The sequence below is a fragment of the Empidonax traillii genome, unplaced genomic scaffold (genome assembly GCF_003031625.1).
Source record: "Empidonax traillii isolate 1590-97213 ecotype Southwest subspecies unplaced genomic scaffold, ASM303162v1 scaffold1386:size117682, whole genome shotgun sequence".
Classification (NCBI taxonomy): domain Eukaryota; kingdom Metazoa; phylum Chordata; class Aves; order Passeriformes; family Tyrannidae; genus Empidonax; species Empidonax traillii.
The window spans coordinates 53,574-60,520 of NW_020956579.1; the positions used below are offsets into that span (position 1 = coordinate 53,574).

The 6,947-nt window shown below is 36.1% G+C and overlaps 1 protein-coding gene across 1 annotated transcript in view; it reads right to left on the bottom strand.

Annotated features, from left to right (window-relative positions):
* LOC114069878 (slit homolog 2 protein-like) overlaps window positions 1-6,947 on the bottom strand; it is a 40,220-nt gene that overhangs the window by 571 nt on the left and 32,702 nt on the right. The gene's annotated exons all lie outside the window — the stretch shown is intronic.

The window sequence follows — 6,947 nt, forward strand, 5'->3', positions numbered from 1 at the left end:
ACCCAGACTATAATGTCTCTTGTCATGGTCTTAACATAGTTTAACACAGTTGGCCATTGTCCATTCAGTTCACATTCAGTAAGAGAAGAAAAGTAAGTTGGCAAACTGGATGAAATCTCCAAGGAACATGGAAAAGAAGGATAGTTGTTTGAAATGAGAGCCTAGTCTAAGAACAGATAAGGAGCCTATTTCACAGCAAAAGATCCAGTTAGCAAGGTAACATCACAAACCCCCTGAACGTGAAACATGAATGATGTGACAGATGCATGTGATCCACATATGATTCCTTAAGATTAAGTTGCAGCATTGCCCCAAAATTTACACCATCTTCCACCTTCTTAGAAAAAAATATTAAGTTAAAGCCACAAAGCCTTCAAAATACGTGAATTATCTTTCTTTGCTCAAGTGTCAATAATCATCTTGAGCTGAAAAACAAAGCATTTGTCAATATGATCCTTGGATCCTGCAATTTACCAATCTCACCTTAATGATCCAAGACAAACATCTTCAAGGATGAACCAGTTAAGCTATCTATCCTTCCAGTGGGTTTCTCAGCTTGTTTCTTCTCTTTCTGTTGCGTGCAGTATGTGGGGTGGCATGGAAAGGAGAGGGTGAGAAGAAGGACAAACTGTGCCTGTCTCTGTTGGGGAACATTAAGAGCTACACAGACTTGATACCTGTTTTCCAGGTGAGTCTTGTTTTGGAGGCACATTAGGACAATAGGCGTTACTCTGCACTTATTACAATAAACAAGGCTTTTGTCATTTAAAGATTTTTCGCATACAGAAATAATTGAATGAAGTTATGGGAAACAAATATGAAAAAGTGCAGTGTCTGAACTTCCTCTTCCTAACACTGCTTTGTATTAATACCAAACATATATATCACTCTTGGGTTATATCATACTAACGTTATAGGAATGCAACATAACAGTGAAGCTTTCTAAAGAAAGGACGAATAAGACAACAGTGGCACGTTTAGTTTCCTAATTAACAATAACGTCAAGATACACTGGCACTAAGAGTTTAATAAAAATTGGATTGCAGCTACTTCCTGAGGCTTATGTGGTATCTGTAGCATTGCACCACAGCATAGGATATCAGAACACAGTGAGACTGTTTACCCTGTCAATCACTTGTCAATCTATCCAGCTTTCTACAAATACTCCTCGTATTTGGGAGCTGTTTCACAAACCTCAGTAATTAAAATTTTTAACACAATGATAGACACATTTAGCAAATCTACTAAATTAAAGCCACTAGCATGCACAAGGAACAAAAAGTAATGCCATGGTTACCTTTGGGTGATCAGGAAAGTTAGATGTAAAAATCCCCTAGAGTTATTTAAAATGCATGTTTATTTTTTAGGTATTCTTTTAGTTTGCTTTGGTTTATCTTTTTTTTTAATATTTTATTAATAAGCATGTGTGTGTGTGTGACTTAAAAGTAATTAGGTAATTTTTGTTTTTCTTTTGCATGCTTCCCATAGAAAAAAAAAGTGAAAAACTTTCTTTTACAAAAAGTATGTGTTTGGAATCATTTACAGTAAAGAAAGCTAGACTAACTGGATTTTCCATTAAGAATGCAGAAGAGAATTGTTCAGGAGAAAAAGTCATCTTCTCCAGAAAAGACAGAAATCTAGACATCACAATATCTATCAGCTGAGCTCGCAGTGAAAGTTACCAAGAAGTAAGGTCATGCTGAGGTTCAGGTCAGTGATGAGAAATAATATGCTGGAGAAATTGAGAAGACAAAAAGCTTTCACTGTACCCAAGAATTTGATGAAGTTGATAACTGATATGAAAGCATGACTAAACATGATATCCCCTGAGCTCTGACAAGTTATACAAGAACAAGCGTCATCAGAAATTATTGCTGATATCTTATCATTAAATGATCCTCTATTTCTTTGCCCACAATTTTTTCTTTCATTGATCCATGACATGTAAAAAGGGGATTTGACCAGTACAAAGCTCCTCCTGACTGCCCAGGAAACTTAATCTGGAACACTGTCAAATTATAGGTTTGATTGCAATATGTGGACAGAGTTTGTATTGGTGAGGAAATAATTTCTGCACTGAAATAACCCCTGTCTTGTACCTCTGGGTTCAGGTTTGGCAAGCTTGCATTTCCTGAAGAAACCAAATCCCCTACAACTCTAGCTGCTGGCCAAATAAAACATCTATTCACAAAAAAAAAAGATAAATAGTAGCATCTTTCTCCCAGTATAAATGTAATGAGGATTTTGTTAGTAATGCCCATCATAATTCAGACATGTAAGGTGAGTTCTTCATCTTATACCTAAAGGACATTCCTGAGAATTATAATCTGCATTTTCAAGTGACAATACACAAAAAAGTAAGTTATATAATTTGCAAAATTTCTTGGTCCTGGTTCATGATTCAAGCTTCAGTCTTTGGTGGTATTGTCTGCAGTTTCCTTCTTAGTCATCTTACCCATTTCACACTGAAAAATGCATGAAAACGGCAAACAACAACTCAGTGAAAGAGAACCATCTGAGAAGAACGAACAATTAGCTCTCTCAGCCAGGAACCCATATGTACATTATAACAGTACTGGCTAGTACTATGAGAGGAAAAAAGGAATCTTGAAGGACCAGAAGGTTTCTGAATTTCAAAATGCATATTATCACCAGGTTGTCATTCACTTCAGAGACAATGCCAACCACTAGAACATTGATCAAGCCATCAGACCAATCAGTTGTAGGCCATAAGGAAATCTTCAGGGCTAGAGCTGGCACTGATGAAAGTGGAAAAGTGGGGAAAATTGACTTCATGATGAAAAATGCTCATCTCCCATATACAGACACATCCCTATTTTCCAAGATTTGCATGCAATTTTCAGTATTGTTTCCTACATTTTTCATATGCTTCCCTTGGCACTGGATTTCATTAAGATGCTGGCAGTGCCATCTGCAGCTCCAAAAGCACCTCCTCTGTCAACAGCTTGATCTCAGATGAGTCATTCAGCTTGGGCTAGCAAGCAAGCAGAAAAGCCTCTTAAGCCCATGTAAAGAAGTCAACTCAGTGAGCTGCATTAAACACCTTGCAAGAAACAGTCAAGTGAAGAGAGTAGAAAGATTGCTCCTACCACAGCTTGGAATTCTAACTTTGAAATTTTGAATTTTAAATTCCAAAATTGTAAAACATGCCACAGCAGGGATTCCATTGTAATGTCCGGCACCATCATTCAGGACAAACAAAAGACACTTCATTCTGCCCAAACAATACAGTTCTTCTTAATCTTTGGCAGAGGAACTCAGAGAACCTGATGGAAAATAATCTTCCAGTTACCAGTGTTGACTCTCACACTTGTATTAGTACCATATGTTAGACATCCACTACAGGACATGACCCTATTTAGAAAAGAAGCTAAACAGCACATTTAGAAAAAGTTAATATATTGAGTATCAAGTATAGTTATATCCAAAAGCAGCAGACGGAATTGCATCAAAAACCAGAACAACAAAAAAGTTAAGACCTTTGTGTTCTGGCAACAGTTTTCCTACTCTACAAAACTTGTTTCTGAGTTAAGACTTTTCAGGTCAGTCTGGCTTGAAAAGTTCTTGAGAATACAAAAAAACCCAAAAAAAAACAAACAAAAAAACCCAACAAAAATCCACAAAACAAACAAAAAAATCCCCACAAACTTCCAAATTATATAGATAATAGCTTAAAAAAAAGTAAGACAGAATTATAAGTTAAGTTAGTGCAATGCTAGGAAGCTCATGGAAGCTTGTAAGTAACGGGCTCAGCACCCACAAGGGGGAGCCTGCCCCTGGGAGCAAATCTGTGCTCTTGCACTTCATTAGACAGTTTATGGTTATCAGACAGCTCACCAGTCTACAATTTGGTACAGTACATTTTCCGCAATTTTTAGGCTTTAATCAGGGCTGATGTTTGCATAAGAGGAGCGTCACAGAAAGGGAGAGCAGGAAGGAAGCTGGAAGAAATCAAGAAATCAGGATGATGACTTTTACAAAGGGAATATATTATCTGTCTAAATACACTGATTTTTAAAAGGAAGAACCAGCCCAGGGATGCAGGAATGGAACACACATACTCAAAAAATATATATTTCCTCTTTATCTTGGTTCCTATAGTATGTCTATTTTCACTTCTAATCTGCTTGGAAGTGACTAAATATTTGTTACTATTTCCACTTTGGAACTATTTATCTTCATAGCCATGGTAATACATTCACATAAAGGCATCAGAGCTGCCAAATTCCTTCATTACAATTTGGATCATGGTGTAGAGACTGGGGTGTTGGCACTTGCATCTCACCGGACCTGTAACAGCAGACACTCATCATCATCAAGTCATTATCACATTTTCCCTTTGTGGCTGTGTTTATTTTAAGAAATTCCCATGTGTTCAAACACTACCTTATTTCAGAGTACCAATTCTATATAAAGCTTCAGCACAAACAAGTATTTCCTTACTTTAACTTTACAGTTCATACCTTCTGGAGCAGTTCCTACAGATTCACATCTTTAATGTTACATCCAAGGACAAAACAAAAAAAGCATAAAGCAGACGAAAAATATACTTATCATACATGCTTTAACTACTCCTCCCCTCCCCCCAAAGGTTACTATATTTCCTTTCAGAACTACAGCTAATTCACACCACATTTTCCTTTTAAAAAAAGTCTGATATTTGGAAAGTTTTACATAGCGTAATCCTCTTGAAACATTACACAATCTCAAAAGCACTGCTGATAAAACTACACCCAGCAGGATACTGTAATTAAGCAAATAAAGCAAAACAAAGCATCAATTAAAATGTGATTTCTGGTTATATAATATTTTCCTCTGGTAAGGAACAGAAACAAAATTCAGAACATCTTTTTAACCTTCTTTTGGACCACCCAGCTTAAAATGAAACATTTAACATACTTCAAGTTGTTTAGGGTTTTTTAATTACTTTTTATAGCTTACTGGTTATAGCTTTCTGTGTACAGTGTGGAAAAAAAAAAAAAAAAAAAAAAAGACCCAGAGTTTTTCATCTCTTGATTTAGAGGGAAAGAGATTCCTAGTAGACTCAGGCAAATTCATTAACCTTAGCATACCAAAATGATAACGGTCATATGTTTGAGCAGTAGGAATACATTGATTATCTTCTGTCTGTATTTTCCTCTGGGCATACCAAAACTAATTCCCAAATTCAGATGGGACCTGCACTGTTATTGTGCAGAATGAGATTACACCATTAAAGAGTTTCCTGCAACATTCACATTTAGCAAACTAACTGAAAAGTCATACCAAGTTCAGGAGCCAAAATAAAATACAATGGACAAATACAGTCAAACAATCATAATTTAAAAATGCAAGCAAAGTGAACAAAACATATTATTAGCAGCAGACTTTCTTACACAACAATCCCACCCACAGCTAGATAATGCAAAAAAGGAAGCTCTGAATATTGTTAAAGGAATCTAGATTAAGTTTCATTTTCAACAAAATACACAGTCAAACAGTTTTACATTTCTATAAATTGAAACTACAGCATCACATTCTTGCGTAATACATGAAGATACTAAGTTCCAAATTCATACCTCTAATTCGTCAAATAATAATGCAACATTTAATGGATACAGATAACATTTTTTTCTTCACTAGTTTATTTGGGAGAAACGTGAATAAACTTTTCAAGATAGACATCTTCACCTTTGACTACTTCTCAAAGACTGATTTCTTTTCAATTCTTGGGGGACTGTTGTTTTGTTTGTCTTAAAATGTTAACATCTTAAATATTAATAGTGAAAGCCCAAAGAATTATCAGTGTTAATGCATTTGCACTGCTGTGCTCCATGTAATGTATTTGACTAGGCTCTTCTTCCCACTTGGAACCTTTGTGAATAAAATTACTGTGAAGTGATCTTGAATTTCTGCTACTACAGAGAAAATCCAACAGCCCTTGTTACTTATAAATGTTAAATCTTATGAATTTATAATTCCAAAAGACTCCTAAGTTACATTTCTATAATAAGAATTTGTATATCTGGAAGCATTATTAGTATTTTAACTTCAACACTAAATACATACCAAATGATCAGTTTTAGGTCACCCATCTCAGAGACTTGCAACTCACTGCAGATATCATTTCTTGACCAATCAACTCCCAATTCAACTATATTTCTCCTGGTTTGTTCTTTGTTCCTCCCATATAGGTGCACACACAATACTGCCATTATTTTGCTATTCCAGTGTTATATAAACAGGCTTACAGCACACACTAATTTTAAAGCCTTCCCTAGAACTCAAATCCGTTTGTTTTCTTTCATTTGACTAAGGATAAAGACACAATAGGTTTTGCAACCTGATTTACAAGAAGAGACAAAAACTCAGTTTAGCCAAAATACTAGAGAAATATTTTTAATGTTGCAAGAAAATGGAAAAAAAAATTGTTTGAAGTGAACATCCCACAACATTAGCTAAAGAAGCAAACCACCTCACCATTGGCTTTGCAAAACTACATAGCATAATTAAAAATATTTTCTTTTCCACTTTCTGCAGCGTCTTTGGTATATACCCATAAAATTGCATGACCTTATTGTTCCATGATGCACTGCACATTTCCAGCTATTACCATGAGGTCTCTTACAATAGTTTTCTCTCCAGTAATCACAGTCCTTAGCTGGCCATAAGTATTTTGCATTTCCCACATTCTCCAGTCCATATTCACAGAGCAAACGATTCCAGCACATTCTATTTTTTTATTTAAATCCCTTAGTATTATTTCCTCCAACAAAATTCTCTTGTGTTCTATTGGGCACAGAGTGGCTGGAGAGCAGCCAGGCAGAAAGGGACCTGGGGGTGCTGATCGACAGGAGGCTGAACATGAGCCAGCAGTGTGCCCAGGTGGCCAAGAAGGCCAATGGCATCCTGGCCTGCATCAAGAACAGTGTGGCCAGCAGGACCAG